The sequence below is a fragment of the Panthera onca genome, chromosome B2 (genome assembly GCF_046562875.1).
Source record: "Panthera onca isolate mPanOnc1 chromosome B2, mPanOnc1 haplotype 2, whole genome shotgun sequence".
Lineage (NCBI taxonomy): Eukaryota > Metazoa > Chordata > Mammalia > Carnivora > Felidae > Panthera > Panthera onca.
In genome coordinates this window covers 80,690,687-80,710,514 of record NC_138343.1, presented here as the reverse complement: position 1 = coordinate 80,710,514, position 19,828 = coordinate 80,690,687, and the positions used below count along the sequence as shown (strand labels likewise).

General features: G+C 43.7%; 1 long non-coding RNA gene across 1 annotated transcript in view; it reads right to left on the bottom strand.

Moving 5' to 3' along the window:
• Positions 1-4,343: 4,343 nt before the first annotated feature.
• LOC132667381 (uncharacterized) overlaps positions 4,344-19,828 on the bottom strand; it is a 96,285-nt gene continuing 80,800 nt past the window's right edge. Inside the window, exon 4 of the long non-coding RNA XR_009605106.2 lies at positions 4,344-5,025. This is a non-coding gene — a long non-coding RNA (uncharacterized LOC132667381). The remainder of the gene's footprint in view (positions 5,026-19,828) is intronic.

Genomic DNA, 19,828 nt, shown 5'->3' with positions numbered 1-19,828 from the left:
CCTCCTTTTTGTTTTTTGATTTTCGTTTGTTAATTTGCTTTTTGTTTGTTTAAATCAACTGAAGATAGACTTCAGCATCATGCATTTGAAAGAGTTCAAATTCAGCCTCTAAGACACTACACTGTACTCTCACTACACTCTCTTATTTCACTCTCTTCCTCCCTCCTCGTTGTCCCTTCTCAATCACGTTTGCTGACTAATCCTGCTCTACTCAGACTTCAAATGCCATAATCCATCTAAGGCTGGTCTTTTCCTCCCTTTACTCTTTCTGTCTCCTGTGGCAATCTCAGCCATACCCATGGCTTTAGTCACCATGTGATATTTGTAGCTTTAACCCAAGTCTTGCTTAGAGCTCCAAATATATATTCATCAGCCTACTCAGTGTTTCTACTTGAATGTCTCCAAGCCATCGTAGCTGGCCACATATATCCTGAATGATGACCTCTTCTCCCCAAATAGCTGTCCTCCTCTGTTCTTATCACAGCAAATAGCACAAGAGAAAAACCTAGGGCCATCTAATCCATTATCCACACTTTACCCAGCTGAGATTTTTTTCTTATTTATTTTTTTAATGTTTATTTTTAAGAGAGAGAGAGAGAGAGACAGAGCCTAAGCAGGGGAGGGGCAAAGAGACAGGGAAACACAGAATTTGAAGCAGGTTCCAGGATCTGAGCTGTCAGCACAGAGCCTGATGCAGGGCCCAAACCCATGAACCTCAAGATCATGACCTGAGCTGAATTCGGATGCTTAGCCAGCTGAGCCATCCAGGCGCCCCACCCAGCTGAGCTTTTAACACAAATAAGATCTGCCCAAATGCTTCCAAGACCATCCCATGGGATATGTCCAAAATCAGAACGTGGATCCCAACACCCCAGTGTTCCTGCCCACTTCATCTCTAGGCCTCTTCCCCTTCTCCCTGAGTTCCCTCACCTGCCTCTTATCACTTCCTTGAAAGGGGCATGCTCGTTCCCCCTGGGCCTTGGCCTTACTCCTCACTTCAACTCCTTCTCTTCACCTAGTTCCCACCAAACCATCTTCAGATCTCAGACAGAAAGCCCAGGAAGCCTTGCCTTACTCCTCCAGACTGCATCAAGCTACGATGTCATACTCTCACAGTACCCAGTAACTGCCCTTCATCATACTCAGTGCCATTGCTTGATTCTTTGATTAATATCTATGTCCCCCATGAAACGAAGCTTCAGGGAGGCAAGGACCATGTTGACTATTCTCATTCATGTTTCCTTAGCACTTAGGCCTGCTATATAATGGGCAGTGGGCATTAATGAATATTTGTAGAATAAAGCAATGAACACTTGATGTTTCCTGCCAAGTGGATAAGCTCTTGTAGACACGAGGGATTCAGGTGGGTAAGCAACACCTGGGCAATGGGACAACCAGGAAGAGGAAAGAGAATGGAAAGGGGAACTTCCAAGGGAAATGGCATCCCAATGTGTAGACAAAAGCCTGGAGAGCAGCAGGGTGAGACCATGCCTAACCACACTGATAAGGGGAAGTAGGATGAGACACTGTCATGGGACAGTGCATTTGTAGATAGCTATTTGCTTGGCTGGGCTGTTTAGTTGAGAATGGAGTGGAAAGTCCCAGGTGATATTTTCTAACACAGATGAATTCTGAGGATAAGCATTTATGATCTAATCAAAGAGCTTCTAACATGTGTGATATGTATCACATATTAAATTAAGATGTGGTGTGGGTTTGCTGTGGATAATTCTGTTATGTAATCTCAAGATGTATGATGTTCATGTCGTCGTTGTGTGTTAAACCTGCAGAAGGAAATGTGACCTAGCCCTGTTAGAAAATTAATAAGGCAGGAGCAGAGAAGCATCATTCTCTGTAAACTATCTCTGCCAGGAGACTGTTATGTGTTACCAAACAGTACATGCCACCTGGGCAGAGAAGTTAAGGACAAAAAATGAAAGGTTCATTTAAAACAAATCTAATAAATATTTATTGGGCTCTTAATTTATGCCACTTCTGCTACTTCCTAAGTCTATGATCTCATTTGACTTCTTTGTGTCTCAGTAAAATTGGGATAATAGCCTTGCCAGGAAGATGAAATAGATAATAATACATTGAAGTTCTTAAAAGCCTTGCTTGGTCCAATATGAGCAATCAGGAAAGTTAGCTGTTATTAATTTGTAATGTTTTATTATGACTATATCCTGGGCCCTTTCTAGGAAATGAGGCTCCAGTTGTGAAGAAGACAGACAAGATAGGACTCTCATGAAGCTTCTATTCCAGTTAAGCTGGAGAGAAATTAGTAAGTAAACTAACAAACAACATCATTTCAAAGAATGATAGATGCAAAGGATGATGGAGGGGAGTGAGTGTTCCTGAGGTCAGAGGTCACAGTCAAAAGGGCAGTCGGAAAGACCTCTTTGAGGAGGTCAAGCTGAGCTTGAGACCCAGATAGTGGGAGACATGCAAAGAATCCTAACAAGGGCATTCCAGGCCAGATACACAGCAAGTGTAAAGGCCCGGAGGCAGAACTCAGTGTTAGTTGAAGTATTAGAGGCAGGAAAATGCAGTGTGGCTGGAGCATGGTGAGAGGGGAAGAAAATGATGCGAGATGAGATCAGAGGCGATGAGATGGGAAAAATCATTAGCACTAGGCTGGACTGACAAAGATGCAAATGGTCAGAATCTTGATGGGACATTCCTGCTAGAAGGAGACTACAATTCAGCAGGGTGTGACCCTGAGGAAAGGCACCAGGAGTCAGGGCTCTGAGAGTAGAGGAAAGACCAGCTGCTGCTGAGGCAGAGACTTACCACACAACCTAGCCTCAGAGCAACCGTGACCTCAAAAAGTCAGGACCTCTCTGTTGGCCATCAATCTCTCTCCCTATTCATTATGGCAAATACAGCTAGTAGCCTAATCAGTGTCCATTCTCTCCTTCCTTGTTGGCAGAAGCTTGATTTTGTTCGTGGCAGCAATAGGCCATCTCCAAATGAAACAGGCATAGTCTAACCAATTGAAACGAGCCTGTAAATTGAAGCCTTTGATAAAAGAGGCGCCCAGGACCCCAGCCTTGGGGAAGCTTCCCTCTTGGGTGTGACAACCAAAACTATGTACCCCATTCCCAGCCTGGACACTGAGAACTGAAACTACCCCTTACTGTCTATGTTCACATGACACTGCTCTCTCACTGTCTTTGTTAGTATGACTGTACTTTTCTAAAGCTATCTCACCTGACTTCACAAAAGAGTCACAGATTCTTCAGTGGAAAGCATCAGCAGTTTTCACCCTAAGGTTCTGTGATCCTTCTCTCAGAATCCTTACTTTGCTGTTTCCACTGATCTTACCTTTAACCAACTCACAATTCTCAATAAATTCTGATGTCACCTTCCCTACTCTGAGACACTTCCCAAGCTCTGTTGAGGTGTGTTTTCCCTTACCAGGGTGAGTAATACATTCTGCTTTGTCTTAGCAAGAGGTTTTGTTGCTAATGTTTAGGGAGCCAGCCTTTCACAGGTCAGTCTGTCGACAGAAACTTTGCCCAGTGTTGTGTATAAGTAACACACACAAGTTACAGGTCTATTTCAAAAGTTAAAGATTTCCAAGAAGATCGAAGACACCTGATTTAACGAGTATGGGTGAATATGCCTCAACTTTTGGATATTCCTCTGAAATTTATCCAAATGCCTTTTACCAGAAAATTCAGTTATAAATCTAGTGCAATTCCCAGTTCTCAATTAGACACCAGATGACCTAAGTCCTTTCTAAAAATACTTTTCCTAAAATCATCAATCATGCAGGCTTTTATCTTTCCTAAATCAGGACAAATTACTACTAACAAATAAAAGATACTACAAAATTAATTCATCTGTATTATTTTCTGTTCTATTTTCTATTGCTATTAGGATCAGTAAGCATGATAACATCCTAATATTTTGATCATTTCTATATTTGGATTTCTAGACAATAGTTTATTATTATTCTTTATATATAATTATTCTTTAGTTGGTAATTTCATTACATTGGTTGATTTTATCAGTAGATGGTTCTGTGGTCAATGGACTTGGCCAGTTTTCTGGCAAAACGAAACAACAGTTTCTTGGCAAAATGAAACAAAGTATCACGGGAAAACAGAAAATTCAAGAGAGAAGTCTTGACAACTGTTTTTGCGATATACAATAAACTCACATCTTTGAGTGTTTTACCCCATGAGGCAGACTCGTGAGTGAGAGCTTGGGGTGCAGGAGAAAGAATGGGAGCCTGGGGGTCAGGTACAGCCCTGGGTCTATTACTAACTAGTGGTCAGAACCCAGGCATGGGGATAAGAACTTCCTGTAGATTATATTACCATCAGCACCTCGATGAACCAGGTACTACTTTATGTCCTCTTTACTAAAGAAAACAATGTAAGCACAGAGAAGTTAAATAATACAGTGAAGATCACACAGCCTAGTGAGTGCTAGAATCAGAATTTAAGCCAAGCCCATGTGACACAGCCTCTACAAAGTAATACCTGTTAGTGAGAGTGACCTAGCAGTGGCAGAGGAGAACAAGAGAAAGCCAAACAAGCAAGGTCTAGTTGGCCTCTGGGGAGCTGGAGGGTAGGCTGGGAGGCTCATGTTACACATTGCATCAAACTCCAGGCCAAATATGAGGAGCAGAGATAAGGTCTTCCCTTGTTTCCAGCTGTAAGACTTGGGCCAGACCCAGCAGCTGCCGCTTTCTCCTGCAGCAGACTCATATTGGACATTCAGTGTCAAGACTGCCTTGTTAATAATGCAGGCTTGTAACACAAGCAGGATGTCAGCTTTGAGGAGACATCTGCCATCGCCCAGCTCCCCCGGCTGAACACAGGCAGAGGGGAGATGACAGAAGATACCCAAGATGCTAGGTGAGCTGAAGCCAGCAGGCTGCCAAGAGAGTGGGCTGCGGATTCCATCAGGATGTAGTGAAGAATCAAGTCCACGGAGAATACAAAGCTGAGGACATGAGGTTGTGGCAGAAGCCAAGAGACTGCGTAGAAATGTCAGTCAGAAATGGGCCACCTCCTGAAATGAACAGAAAGAGAAAGGCAGAATGGTAAAGAGAAGTCAGTAAATACCAGGGAGGGTCATGAAGAAAACCACGTGAAAACAGATGAGCAGGGATCACAAGAGATGATTCTCTTGGGGGGGGGGGGGAGGGCAAACCTGGAGACAAGAGCGATTAGGTGAGAAAAGAAAAGAATCTCCAAGTGAGGTCTGCTAATGTGTAACATGGTTCTGACAGGACACATTCACAAGATTACAGGGGAACACTCCTGAGCCCGTATCGGAAATATGATCAGGTGCCTTTGCTCCCAATATCACTGGCCTGAAGACCATGATGATTTTACTCACCACTGTGTTTCTAGGACCCAGCACAATGCCCGGGATGTGCTATGTGCTCAATGAATATTTCTCAAATAAAGTATTTCTTGAATAAAAAGAGGAGGGAAGGAAAGAAGGAGGGAAAGGGAAGGTGAGACCCAGGGATGGCAAGCTATGCCTGGCTAGCCAAACCGACCATCTTTAGGAAGGGTACATAACAAATGGCCTCCTGCCTTTGCTTGCCTCTCCACCTCCTCTCCCTACACACACACAGCAGTCCCATGCCACCTGCTCACACACAAAGAGGGCCTAACAGCTCAGGGTGTGCATAGCGAGGCACTAAGTAGGTTTTGGGGAGCCTGCACCCAACTCCCAATCCTCCTGGGCCATCCAGTGGTACACAAGTCAGTCTCTGCAGTCTCTATGGTTTTCTACAGCTGCCTGGGAGTTTACCTCTGGACCTGGGAGTCTTTCAAATACAAGCCGACCAGTGAGCTGGTTTAACACACAATAGTAAGTCCTTCACTGCTCAGTGAACCCAATACCACACTAGGAGCTCAATGGCGCCTCCCTCTCTTCAGACAAATACTGCCCCTGCTCCCCACATTGGAACACCCTTGGTATTATGGTCAAGGGGAAGAGGTTGGGAGGCAGAGGTCTGTACCTTATGTTATAGTCAAGATAGGCTCGTGTATGCTATGATAACAACCCCAAAAGCCCAGTGACTGAAAATTAAGGTGTATTTCTCACTCATACTACCTATCCATCACCAAGTGGCTGAAGGCTTAACTCTCCATTTTCCTTTCTCTGGTATCCAGGCTAACAGAGCAACCACCATCTATCTGTGGTAGACGAAAAGAAGACTGCAGGCTTGCATTTAGAAACTTTAGTCTGGAAGTCACATACATCCCTTCCATGCATAGTCATTGTCTGGAATCATCACTTGGCCCCATGCAGGTGCAAGGGATCTGGGAATACAACACTACAAGTCAGGAAGACAGAGAGCTGGAAATAGTGATCTTGGGCTAGAGCTGAGCCTTGGAGGTGTGGCCCAATTAATCCTCAACCCCTTCTACTCAGCAAAGTGCTAAGGACTGGGTACCCTCCATTGAGGAAACGTCTGGTGGCACAGCCTAGAAGAATGGAGGTGCTTTTCAGTCAAGTCTGATGCTCAGGGGATCCCTCTTCTATATCCAGGACTCTCACCTGTTCTGCAGTCTTCGCTCTCCTAACACAGGGACAGGCGTAACGAGCATAGTGTCGAGGCAGTCATGAGGTCCTCCTGTAAGCCCAACCAGGGGGAGGATGCTCTTCTCCACAGTGGACTCCCATTAAAGGTCCCGTGAGGGTGGCAAAGCGGCTGCTTTGAGGATTCATTCTCTTTTTTGAAAAAATAATATAAGAGTTTTCTCCCTCCTCACTTTAGGAGTGAAGCAACCTGGTTCATAAGTAAAATGTCAAAACTGCCACTTGTATTACTTGCTACCATGGGCGTAGGGGCAGGAGGCAGGGTGGACAGGGGAGGGGAGGCAGAAAGCAAAGGCAGGTTCTTGAGGAGAGAAACACAAGCGGGCAGAGGGGGAAGGTTGTGGAGAGCAGGGGATTTGGAAAAAGAGAGGGTGAGTGGAGAGACAATATGAGGGAAGAAGATCAGAGATGAGCTGCCGTTATCCCATCTTCCTTAATGGCATCTCAGCTCTTTGAAAAACTAATTTGCTATTCAACAACTGTTTTGTTTCTTCTAAAGTGCACCAGAGGGCTTGTGACTGCCTGGGTGGCAGCCACCTGAATCAAGAGGAGGACAAACATGGCCCCTGGGCTGAGGATACCCGTGGGAGAAGCCCATCATGAAAGGAAGCGACAGAGAACTTAAGGCTTCAAAGAGGAGGGCACGAACGAGCTGGCCGACCTTTAGGAATCAGATGTCACACCGGGAGCCGGTCATTTGCACTGACTTCCTATCCCAGGTGAAAGAGAGAGACAGACAGCTGAGGAAAACATAGAGGTAGAGGGTCTTAAAAATATCAAATTAATCTTCATGTAACTTCTTGGTCTACGCTTCAAAATAATTAAACCAGGTGACTTTTGCCAGGTTATTGTTATTGCTGTTGTTTTGATTCTGTGCTTGTTCTATGAAAAGCTATGAGTCGCTAGCTACCTGCCCAGGGTCTGGAACTCTCTGGAACCTGCATAACCAATAGGGGCTGCCGAAACGAGTGGAGAAAGTAGAAACCTCAAAATATCTTCAAAAAAAAAAAAAAAAAAAAAAAGATACCCCGTCCTTCCCTTGTCTTCCCTGCCCACACAAAAGCAGGTCCTCCACCTCTACCGCTCCTGACTGGCACTAAGGAGGCCACATCTTCCCTACCTACGCTGGGCTCTAGGCTTAGTTAGTGACAGCGATCAGAAATAATCAGGCTCGATCAAGCCCGTGCTGTCCTGGAGAACTGGTAATATATCTGCCGGAGGGCCTCCCTAGTGGCTTTCCCTCTCTGAGCAGGGAGGATATGGGGCAGCTCTTGAAACACGGAGGCACGGGAAAGATGCTGGGCTGTCTGGAGGAGACATCCAGCGTGTGGTTAGCCCGGAAGGGAGACCGCAGCACAGGGCAGCCCGCAGGGGTGAGGCAGCCGCTGAGGAATCCTCCGTGGCTGTGGAAATCTTGATAAGGTGACGAATGCACCCTGCAGCGGCAGCATCCTGAGGGCGGCCCGCCGGCCCACGGGCCCACGCACCCACGGAAGGCAGGCGAGTGGCACCCTGTCATCGCCCCAGTCAGCAGGCATCGGGTACACTTAATTACAAGGGCTGCCGAAGCCGATCACACTTTCTCTGCCAGCTTCTGATTTCATGTGTGTTGTCACTTTTATTTTTCTTTTTCATAACTTGACTGAATGGATCTGAAGATGTTCAGAACTGGGTTTTCACCAGCAGGTCTCCAAAACGGATTCCAACATGAGGAAGTTCGTTCGTTTGTCTTTTTATTTACTGACAGGTACTTGTGGAGTGCCTGCTGTATACCTGACACTGTACTTGGTGGTTGGGGGATTCTCATCTTTGTTTTTCAAGTTGTACCAACTGGGATTTGGACAGTATTTGCCATACATCTCCATGTTCATCAAGGAGGAGAAGCTGTAATATTTTGACATCACAGTGGAGCAAATAGGAGATGATCCCTGCCCAGAGGAGGCTGCCTGGATCCTGAGAGCTGAAGAGATCGGTATGCCAGCCCACAGAAGGGATACGCTGCTTTAGAGCTGAGCTTTTGTGCTGTTTTTTTTTAATGAGGTACACGGTTCTGCCTCTAATCTGGGCCTGGCAATCTCCTCAAATGCCCTCAAGGGAACTCTTCCCTCCCTTGGCCATTCTCCTTCTCTTTAGTTTTTTTTTATTTTTTTTTTTATTTATTTTTTTTATTTTTTAATATATGAAATTTACTGTCAAATTGGTTTCCATACAACACCCAGTGCTCATCCCAAAAGGTGCCCTCCTCAATACCCATCACCCACCCTGCCCTCCCTCCCACCCTTCCTTCTCTTTAGTTTTGAGGGCTTGTCAGAAGAGAGTTTGTACAGAGAAATACTAGCCATCAGGTTAGCCACATCATGAAGGTAAATTATTTAGAATAATTCTCTCTGCAGTTGGGAATCCCAAGTCTGTAGGAGTACTTTAAAGAATAGGTATTCAGACCCAAGTTAATGTTTTTCAAAATAATTAATATAGGATTAGTTAGAAAACTGGCTAGAATGAATATTCCCAAACTCTCGGTCGTCTTGGCCAGAAAAATCTCCCTCTTCTCTGACTGGTAAGAGTAGGAAAGCGGCTCTTCAGAAAGATTGCACATCATAAATTCCCAGAGCTAAAAGGTTTTTCCAGTTGGACCCCAGGGCTTCCTGAGATATGTCTCAGGGGCTGCTAGGAATGGGCATTTCTGACTCCTGCTTCACTCAACCAGAGAAGACCCATGGTAATATTCTTTATATATATTAATTTTCCTTTCTTGGGAGGTCTCGTTTGGGGAAAAAAAAAAAAAGGTTCTTATATTAAGAGGGAGAGTGAGAGAGCGAGAGAGAGTGCAAATCAGTTTTCAGCAGAGGAGGAGACCAAGGCCCAGGAAGGCCACAAGCCTTACCAAAATCAAAGAGCTTCACAGAGCTGGCACAGGAGTGCAGGTGGCCTTCCCATCGCACGTCCAAAGTTACTGTCTCTGACCAAAGATACCAAGGTCTTTAGTTTTGCTCACATGTGTTTAGGGGGCATGTAATACACTGATCTTTTACTTGCCCATTGTTTAGCTTCTATTGAATTGCTATTCGATCTCTACTGCTTTTGCTTTATTTAATAGAAAGATTCTTGAGGGAGAAAGCCCTGGTTAAATATTTTTATCTGGCTGAAGATAAAGACACTCTTGTTATATCAAAGCTTAGGTGATGAACCCCATCTGTCACATTTCTGTTGTCTCCTTGTCGGGTTGGGGGATGTGGAAGAAGGCTGCCTGGGAGAGGCGGCTGCAGCTCGCAATTGTACAACCCCCACCCTCCTCCACAATATATTAGAAGAAGATAACCTTTGTGGGTGGGAAGAGGAGGCAGATGCTTGGGCTAAACCAACACACATAATGACAAAGTCTCATCGAAACAAATTATTTCCTTTTCAGCATTACTTTAGCAGTCAATGTTTCCATTATTGCCCAGCTTTATCTTCCTGTCAGCATAAAAAAATACCATTGTGAGGTAAAATGTGCATGATATCCACAGAAATGCATACTGTCAGGAGGTTTCACTGCCATAAACTTGCCTTCACATTCCCCCCATTTCCTCCTGCTCAGTGCTTACATTCTGGTGCCTGGCAACCCTATGCATGAACACACAGAGGTAGGCAAGAGGTGATAGCCCAGGGGAATCCCCGGCAAAAGGGCAGATCTGCCAAGGACCGTTATCAGATGAGGCGGAGGGGTGTGAGGTGACTCAGACACTGTGAAAAGCATTGTTCATTTATAGCCCTACTTCCCTTTATCAGAAAGCATACCCTTGAAATGCTGTGTCTAAACAAAGTTCTATAAATCAAGTCCTGTCTTAAATGGGTCAGAGAAGCTTGTGATTCAAATGATTCCTATAAAGTATCCTTTATCTATCAAAGGTTCCATTCATTCTTATTTGTTCATTCATTCATTCATTCATTCAACAATATGTTTATTCAGGACTCTGAACAGGGCACTGGGTCGGGCATTGAGAATATGGTGTGTGGGTGGGGGGTAAGACATTTTCTTGTATGTATGGGTTTCAGATCATTACACAACCACTACAAGAGAAATATAAGGGTGCTAACTGATCTTGCTCAAAAATGGATCTTCAAGGATAATTGCTTAGAGCAGACTAGTGACTAAATAGAATCAGGTTCTTGGGACAGCTGCCCCTCTTCCCTGATTCACATACCTGCCATCCATGTCCGCTTGTTCTTCCAGGGCAGGATCTCCTACCTCTTCCCACCAAAATTTTAGTTTTAGTTTCACTTTGATCCAACTCTTTTCTTGTAGCTTATCTGATGTACAATATGATCTGCTCAGCGTGGATCCCAAGCACATCTTGGAAAACTGTCTTTTGAAGACAGAGCAGAAGATGAGAGCACCTAGTCTGTGAACCAAGATCATTAGAGACATCTCATTAATGCAAAGTCTCTGCCTGTTTATGGTCAGGTACCTACGAGTGAAGAGGGAGCAATCAGCAGAGGGCTGGAAGATCAAGCACCAAGGCTGATCTAGCTACTGCTGCTGAGGAGTATCTGATCTGAGCAGCAGAAAGCAACACCAGGGGGCCTAAGATGACACCATCCCTTGAGGGGATCAACCAGCCATTTGGTGTCAAGTTGATTATATCAGATCCCTTCCATCCTGGTGTGGGGGTGGGACAGTAATTTGTCCTCACTGAAACTGAGATATGTTCCAAGTATGGGTGTGCCTTCACTGTCCACAATGCTTTGGCCAGCCCTATGGTCTGAGAGCTCCCAGAGTGGCCGATCTGTTGACATGAAATCACACATCACATCACCTCAGATCTAGGGACCCACTTTACAGCAAGGACGTGCCATGATGGCCTATGACTCAGGATCCATTACACTTTTCATCTACTGCACAGTCTGGAGTTTGCCAGCTTGGTAGTGTCAGAAAGGTCTCTAAAGGGCCCAACTAAGGTGCCAGGTTAGGGATAAAGTCATAGTTCAAGATGCATGGCATACTTCGGATACTTTGAAAACATGGCAGAAGTGGCCACTCTTATCACTTATCTAACTGATCTGATTAGGGAATTTGTTCTTCCTAGTCCTTAAAGGCACAATAACCAGATGCAATCAGAGCTCGACAAAAATGTAACAAGAGGCTCAGATCCTCAGAGAGGAATTTCAGGATTACTCCACTGAGCAAGCAGCCTAGACCAGCAAAACTGCCTTCCAAGGAGGTGAATCTCACTTGTGGCCTCAGGGCAGAATCAGGGACTGTAGCTTGTCCCACTTGCCCTCCTATTGTAAATCTTTTTTTCTAAAGAAATTTAGAAGAAAGCCACGTGACTGTGAGGTGAGCAACCACCTTGAAGAATCAGTGACAGGCTGGACTGAACTTAATATGGAACATGAGTGGATGTGAGCCATGTAAGAGGTAAACCGTAGCAGAAGCTGTTAGGCCCTCAGTACCGGCTGCCCCTGTGCACATGCACTGCCTCTTCTTGTAAGCACCTGCTGCTGAGAGCCTGGAATGGACTCAGGGGTGTGCTTGGCCCATGCATAGGGCAGGCCAGAGGTGGTAGAGAATCGATGCACCTGAAACGGGCCTCAGTAAAGTAGAGTAAGTGGTTGATTTGGAAAGGAGCTTGGAGAACATATAACAGAAAAACCGAAACTTGCCTAGTGCCCAGAAAAGACCTTTCTGAGCCCTGAAGGATGTAGAGGAGTCAGCTAGACAAAAGAGGTAAAATAAGGGTATTGATAGCCACATAGGTATGTATGGATGCAAGCCCTAGTACATACAAGGAAATGGGAGGAGTATGGAATGGGAGAGGCAAGAGAAAGGGGCAGGGGTCATACCATGAAGGGTCTTGGGTCCCATGTTTTTGAATCTCAATTATTTCTTAAGAGCAACAGAAATCCACTGAAGCTTTTTTCACAGATGACATGATCCAACTTACATGTTGGGAAATCAGGATATCCATCTGGCATTTGGATATGTAAGTCTGGCCCGGGGATATGATGTGACCAATGATACAGTAACCAAAGCCCACTGGAAAGGGCTGTTCCAAAGGGAACGTAAAAAAATGAGAAGTGAAGAAGGCCCAGGCCTGAGCCCCTGAGCCTACAAAGAAGACAAAGAAAGGTAGCTGGAAAACTACAATAGGATGGCACCTAGGGAACCCTAGGGCAGACAGGATCAAATGCCGGTCAGAGGATATGCAAGAGAGGTCTGATCCATGACCCCTTGCAGAGTAAAATAATAGTCTTTTAGGAAAATAATTAGCCATGTACATCAAGAACCATAACCCAACTCCTGGGAATTTATTCAAGTGGAGAAAAAAAAACCTATTTATGCAACTATGATGATATTTTTTATAATGGTAAAAAAAATAGAGAGTAAGAAATCTTTAATGCCTCTAACAGAAAAATGACTCAATAAATTATAAGACATAAACAATGAAATATTTTGCAACCATTAAATATTATAATTATGACTACCATGAAGCAATATTAAAACATATAGGGGCACCTGGTGGCTCAGTCAGTTGAGAGTCAGACTCTTGATTTCGGCTCAGGTCATGATCTCATGGTTGGTGAGATCAAGCCCTGCGTAGGGCTCTGTGCTGACAGTGCTCCCTCTCCCTCTCTCTGTCTCTCCCCCTGTGTGCGCTCTCTCTCAAGATAAATAAATAAATGTTTAAAATATATATAAAATAACATTAAATCAAAAAGCAAAATGCAAGAGTCTGTGTAACAATATGCTTAAGGATAACATGGAAAGTGTAAAAACTTCAAATGTTAGAAAAAAGGAATTGTGAATTTTTTCAAATTATTCCCAGCATTGCTATTGTGCTGTTTATAGACAATTGATTGTAATCAGGAAAAAGAAACATACCATGTAGCAACTTGATAATAGGTAAAAAAAAAAAAACCCATTACAGTGCCAAACAACATGCAGTCTAAGAATAAGAGAATCTCAGATAAATTTTTCCACTTACAACAGGATTTTGTGGAACTATTTATTACTTTCTTGGCCCAAGAGGGACAGACACCTTAATATATACTCACTGCTCATCCAAAGAGAATAAATGTCCAAAAAGCCCTTAGCATGAAAATGATACTTATTTCTTGGAAGCTTTGAAAATAAATAGAAATTCAGTTAAATGCAGCATAATATTCATAATAGATTCCACACACTGTCTCATTTACAGGGAAGGGAACAAGGGAATTGACATGTTTTGAGTGCCAACATGTACCAGGAATGCTGCTAGTCACTCATACCAACCCAGGGAGCGTGAGGACCCCTGCATCATCAATTACATTCTCCAGTCAACAAGCATCAAATTCCACGGTCTGTTCCTGCTTTGTTCTCCCCTCTCAGCTCCCCGTGGGGGAATTAAGTGAATTTCAGTGACCATCTGCACAACCGATGCAAGGCTGCCTAACCTAGCAGAGACATGTCTTTGTTTCCCCAACTCACCTAAATTTCAAAGTCAGGGTTATATTGTCACCTCTTCCTTTGTACTGAAACTCCTCCTTTCTCTCATCTTTGAGCTGCCATTATAGTTCTGAAATTCACTCACGCGTGAGCCTATAGCTGAATCTCTGTTGTGTAATGTTCCTTTATTCTCCTATTTAATCTTCTTTTCATCTCACCCACGTAGAGAATTTGAGCTCCATGCCTACTCCGATGTGGCAGAGTCAGGCACTCCCTTCTAGTTACTCTAAGGAGGATTCCATTTCATCTTCCTGACAAGCCATATCCTCAGTTTATTCACTTTTCTCATACCTTTATTAGAATGTTTATAGGATGACGTGCTTTTAATTGTTTTCCTCACCCTGAAGATACAGAGAGTAAGTTTCTCTAATGGGCTTTGTAACTTCCATCCTTTATTTTTATTGCTAATGGACTCTCCAGTAATATAAAATGACTGATGAGTGCAGTCAGAGAAAAGCAGAAAAATCAATACCTGTCCAGACTCCATATTAGTTAAAAGCAGGTGAGGAACTGAGGCTGGCAGACAATAGAATTTCCTCTGGCTCCCAAGTATCTGGAAGGAGGAATAACTACCTCAGATGGGCTGTGAAGCTCTCTACAAAGGAGACTTTTTATAAACACAAGGTGTTGGAACCAGAGGAGACTGAGATGGATTGGGTAGTTCTTATAAATCTGTGAGAACTACGCCCAGTAGAGGGCAGTGGTACACACACACACACTGATCCCAGGCATGACTATACTACTGTTGCCTCTCCAGGCTTCTCTGCTCCCCTTCCAATAGACCATGCTGCCCTGACTGGCAAAATCAAAAGCACATCCTTGATCAGACATGGTCATTGTTAGCAGAGCCTCAGTAGTTGCAGGTTCACATTTGATAAGCTAGGTTGTACATAGGAAATATACTCAGCATTGTATATGTATCATCTCATCTGGTCTTCTCAACAGCCCTATAATATGGGTACTGTTATTGTCATCATCATCTCCATTTGTACATGAGGAAAATGAGGTTAACTTGCCCAAGGGCACCCAGCCAGTGGCTACAGCTGACATTGGAATTGGTTCTAATCTACAACCCAAGAGCTTAGCCATCATGCTATACCAGCGGCAGGCCTTACTATTTGTACATTCACATGTATTGTTTGTTGTCTTACTCTAGGAAATTTCTTGACAGCAGGGGACATAAGTTACCCCTCCTCCCGTCATCTGCAGCTAGCAGAGGGTTTTGCATGTGGTAGGTGACGAACAAGTAAGTCTGACTGATTTATCGTTCAAAAATGCTTTAGTGTGTCTTTGTATGGTACTGTGATGTGTGGAGTAGGTTGAGCATCCTGCCTAGTTTATCTTCATTTACAACCTAAGCAAGCTTACAAGTAAGCAGCAGGGACACAGATGACCCTGTTGAAAACATAGACAAGAAATAAACTTGAACTAAAACCTAAATGGATGCAATATTTACATTATAAATATAAGCCAAGGGCAAAAGTCTAAGATGATTTTCTATGCCTGTTTCTTTAACCTTCCCACTGTGCTCCTCCCGGGTTTCTTGAAACCTTCCATTACAGTCCAAATTAGTGACAACTTTGGATTATTATCTCCAGAATTTTCCTGGATGCCACCTTCAGGGCAGAGTGAATTTGGGTGGGTTTTTGCACCCAGACTTCCATTTTAAGATTTCAGCCAACTGCACCTCTCCTAGTATGTCTTAGGTTTTAATGCCATTCACCCCAGAACACTCACCTCATCCCCATTCCTTTCAAAGGCAATGAGACTGAATCGCTGCCTATCTATGATTTCTTATCCTTGTAAGACTATACATTTTCGTGTGTCTACATGTCATCCCTTTTATCATCTCTATTACTAGCAGGGCTTTTATGCCAATTAGCTGAGACAGTGCTATAGCCTTAAAAAGTACCTTATGGTTGACTAAGAGAATCATGGATAGAATTAGGACATATTTTTATATGTTAAAGAATTAAAGAGGGGTGCCTGGGTGGCTCAGTTGGTTAAGCATCCAATTCTTGATTTCGGCTCAGGTCATAATCTCACAGTTCATGAGATCAAGCCCTGTGTCAGGCTCTGTTCCATGCTGGCAGCACAAAGTCTGCTTAGAATTCTCTCTCTCCTTTTCTCTCTCCCCCTCCCCCACTCATGCTTGCTCCCTCTCTCAAAATAAGTTTAAAAAAAAAGAATTAAAGAATGCTATATTGTCATAATGTCTAGAAATAGTAAAGAGTTTAAGAGTAGAGAATTAAATTATGGTTTTTCAAACTGGGGCTCATAGATAATTTCTCAGAGATCCTAGAGTTGTATAGGTGGAATTTTAATGTTGTGTTTTTATTATATTTCATGTTTAGTTTTATTTGTATTTATTTGTAAATCACTTTTTAGAATTATATGAGAGCTTTAAGCATGAGTTTGTATCTCCTTTTTGTTTCACATATTTAAGTAACATTATTTTAGATTAATACTGGGACTCCAGAGGATTTTTTTCTTTGAAGATTTTTCATTGAAAGGATCCTATGTTACTCAAGTTTAAAAGCACTGTACTAATTGCTACAGTCTTTCCCTTTGGTTTGGTTGGTAGACCATCAATGAACCAAGCTCCTTTAGGTCCCAGTTTTGCTCTGCCCCTAACATTGCCTCCTATTCATGTGAAATTTGAAGCATATATATCCCTGCTAATATACGAAGGCCATTCCCTTATTGATATTACTTACTTATTTAACTTCAGAGTCATTTAACTTTTAATATTTGAAGATGTTCCCATTACTTAGAATAGCTTGTCTTACACACTATATATTCATTAAAATGCACAAACTTGTACAAACAAAATAGCAAACAGCAGCACTGTAGAGCACAGTCCTAAAGAAATAAAAAATAGTCTACACACCCAGCAGCCTATGCTTTTCAGGAGGAGAATTCAGCTAGGAAGGCCGCTATACAAACTTGACCTCCAGCTCTAAGTAATGTGAGTGTTCAGCCAGAGTTGAGCTGCCGTAACAAGTCCAAGGTCATGGCTGCTCCAGCTTTCTCTTCATGCCTCACAACTTTGCTCCACTTAGAAGGCCCCAACAATACAAAGCAATGGGGCCACCTCTGTTTTTTAATGTCTTTGTGCTTTTACTAATGCTCCTACCATGTGTGCATACCAAGTGTTCTGGTGCTGCAGAGGAAGGATTGTATTTACAGAGGCCTTGAAGTTTTAATTAACTGGTCTAAATTGTTGAGTAAATGCCTGTGTCCCTAGGGATCAAATCCCAGTTGAATAAGAGGAAAGAAGCTAAGTGCATCGACTGAGACAAATTCCTAGGAGTAATGTCTAATTAGTGGGTCTTTCTTTACCCAAGTAGCAAAGGACTATTGATGTCACTGTAAAATTTAAGCGTTTTCATGAAATCCTGAGGAAGGTAGCTGTGTGCTCAGTCATTTTCAACACTAAGAATACAAGCCAGGAGTGACATTCAAATTAGTTCACAGCCAAGAAGTAAAGGGGGTCAAACAATCAGGCCAGCTTCCCTGAAGGCCCCAGCTGCACAGGTGTTACCCTTCTAGTTGCTACATCACAGGGGTGGTCCAGGTGGTCCCAGAGGAGGGGAAGAGAGGGGTACCCGAGGGACTCAGAACACAGCTATTTATCAGACGATGGAAAAATATTACACTATGTTACAATAACTACAGCTCTACTAATGTGTGCTGGCAAAACATTGACCTGAATTTGACACTCCTTGTGCCCCCCCAGCTGTAAGACAGTGACTTGGTGAAGCAAAGAGGCTCATGGGAGGCCTTGGCTTCCAGGTTAGGAGTTAAGACACCTGTTCATTCTCCGTCCAGACTTAAGGACAGGAGCATCTTTCAACAAGAGGCAGTTTTGACTAACTGATTAAAGGTGAAGAAGGTGACCTCAACACAGGAATGTGTGTCAGAATCTACCCTATTTTGAGGACAAGACCTTTAATTTCTGCTGAAGTGCCATTCTCCTAGACAGACGGTGGGTTTTAAACTACGTTTGAAATGTAGAGTTAGGTTTTCTTTTTTTTTTTTAATTTTTTTTTTAACATTTATTTATTTTTGAGACAGAGAGAGACAGAGCATGAATGGGGGAGGGTCAGAGAGAGGGAGACACAGAATCTGAAACAGGCTCCAGGCTCTGAGCTGTCAGCACAGAGCCTGAGCGGGGCTTGAACTCACGGAGTGCGATATCATGACCTGAGGTGAAGTCGGCCACCCAACCGACTGAGCCACCCAGGCGCCCCTAGAGTTAGGCTTTCTATGAAGGTTTCTTCTTATATATGAATCAAATTCCAAAGCATTTGCTCTGTGGATTTTTTACACATGCTGTCTAGCTAATATTAAACCAGTCACAAAAATGAATGCTCATTGATTACTGGAGGATGAAAACCAGGGTTTTTCTGGGCTAGTTTAAATTTGCTGCAGGCCTAGAAGCATACTGCTTGTTCACCTCTCTTGCCAACAGCAGCCATTTCAGGTCTGGGTGTAAAGAGAGAAGTAAGTGTGCTTACTTACACCAAGGTAAGTTCCCGAATGAAAGAGAAGTCGGTGCTTTTATGAATGGGAGTCTGGGTGTTCCAGAGATAATTGCTTTTTGATCTGCATGATTGAAGGAAATGATTTCCCTAAACCAACCTTGCAAATAATTCAGTCAGTCAGGGCACACTTCGTTTCCTGTGCCATGGTTCACCCCTCAATTCCACCTGGCTCCTACCCTTCCCACGTGGACTCAGCATCATGCACAAAACAGCCCATGCCCACTTTCCTACTGATATCAAATAACAAAGGAGAACAAACAAGCTCTCACCAGTGCTGAAGGTGCAAACCAAAATCATCATTACTCCAAATCCCTTGTCACCTATAGAGTTTTCAGTCTGGGCAAAGTTATTATGCTTTTTAACGAAATTCTTCAAGTCATGTTATTTAAAGCAGCCATCCAAGCTTGTCATTTAATGGCAACTGTTTGTAGGAAATTGCTAAGACTTCTGATCAAGCAGCCCTTTAACTGGAGGAAGGGAAGTGAAGCAGATTCTCCCTGTCTCCATCTTTCTAGTTCTCTGGGGGAGGTTTATTAAGAATACCACCCTACCCTCCCTACGCCCACTCCCTGGGAGGGAAGGAGGAGAACACAGCTCAAAACTGGTGCCTAGGGGTGCCTGGGTGGCTCAGTTGGTTAAGCTTCCAACTTGATTTCAGCTGAGGTCATGATCTCAGAGTTTTATGAGTTCAAGACCCTCGTGGGACTCTGTGCTGGCAGCACAGAGCCTGCAAGGGATTCTCTCTCTTTCCCTCTCTCTCTGCCGCCCCTCCCCCACTTGCTCTCTGTCTCTTTCAAAATAAATAAACTTAAAAGAAAAAAAACAAAAAACTGGTGCCTAAACCTAGGTCTAAGAATAGTCCGGACCAGATATTTCTGGTGACGGTAAGCGTTGATGTTTATGATTTCAAAACAGGTTTAATTGTCTTCTGGAAAATGGGTGGTCTTGTGTTGAAACCCAAGAGGAAATTACAGATGTCTCATGCCCTTATCTGGGCGTGGCTTTGCCAAATGTTGAGTGCATGCTAATTAGTAGGTCCTCACCACCCCCCCTTTGTGAAGGTGAGTGAGGGGGCCCACTCAATGGCCCTGGGAGGTGGGGAATGAGAAGCTGGCACTACTGTCTCCCGTGACAGCTAAGGTGTCAGCTGCAAGGGCTCCCTTGAGCACTAAGCTCCAGCAGAGATGTGTGTTTTGACATCCTTTGCTAATGACCTCTGTAAGTTTTTCCTCTGATGGCA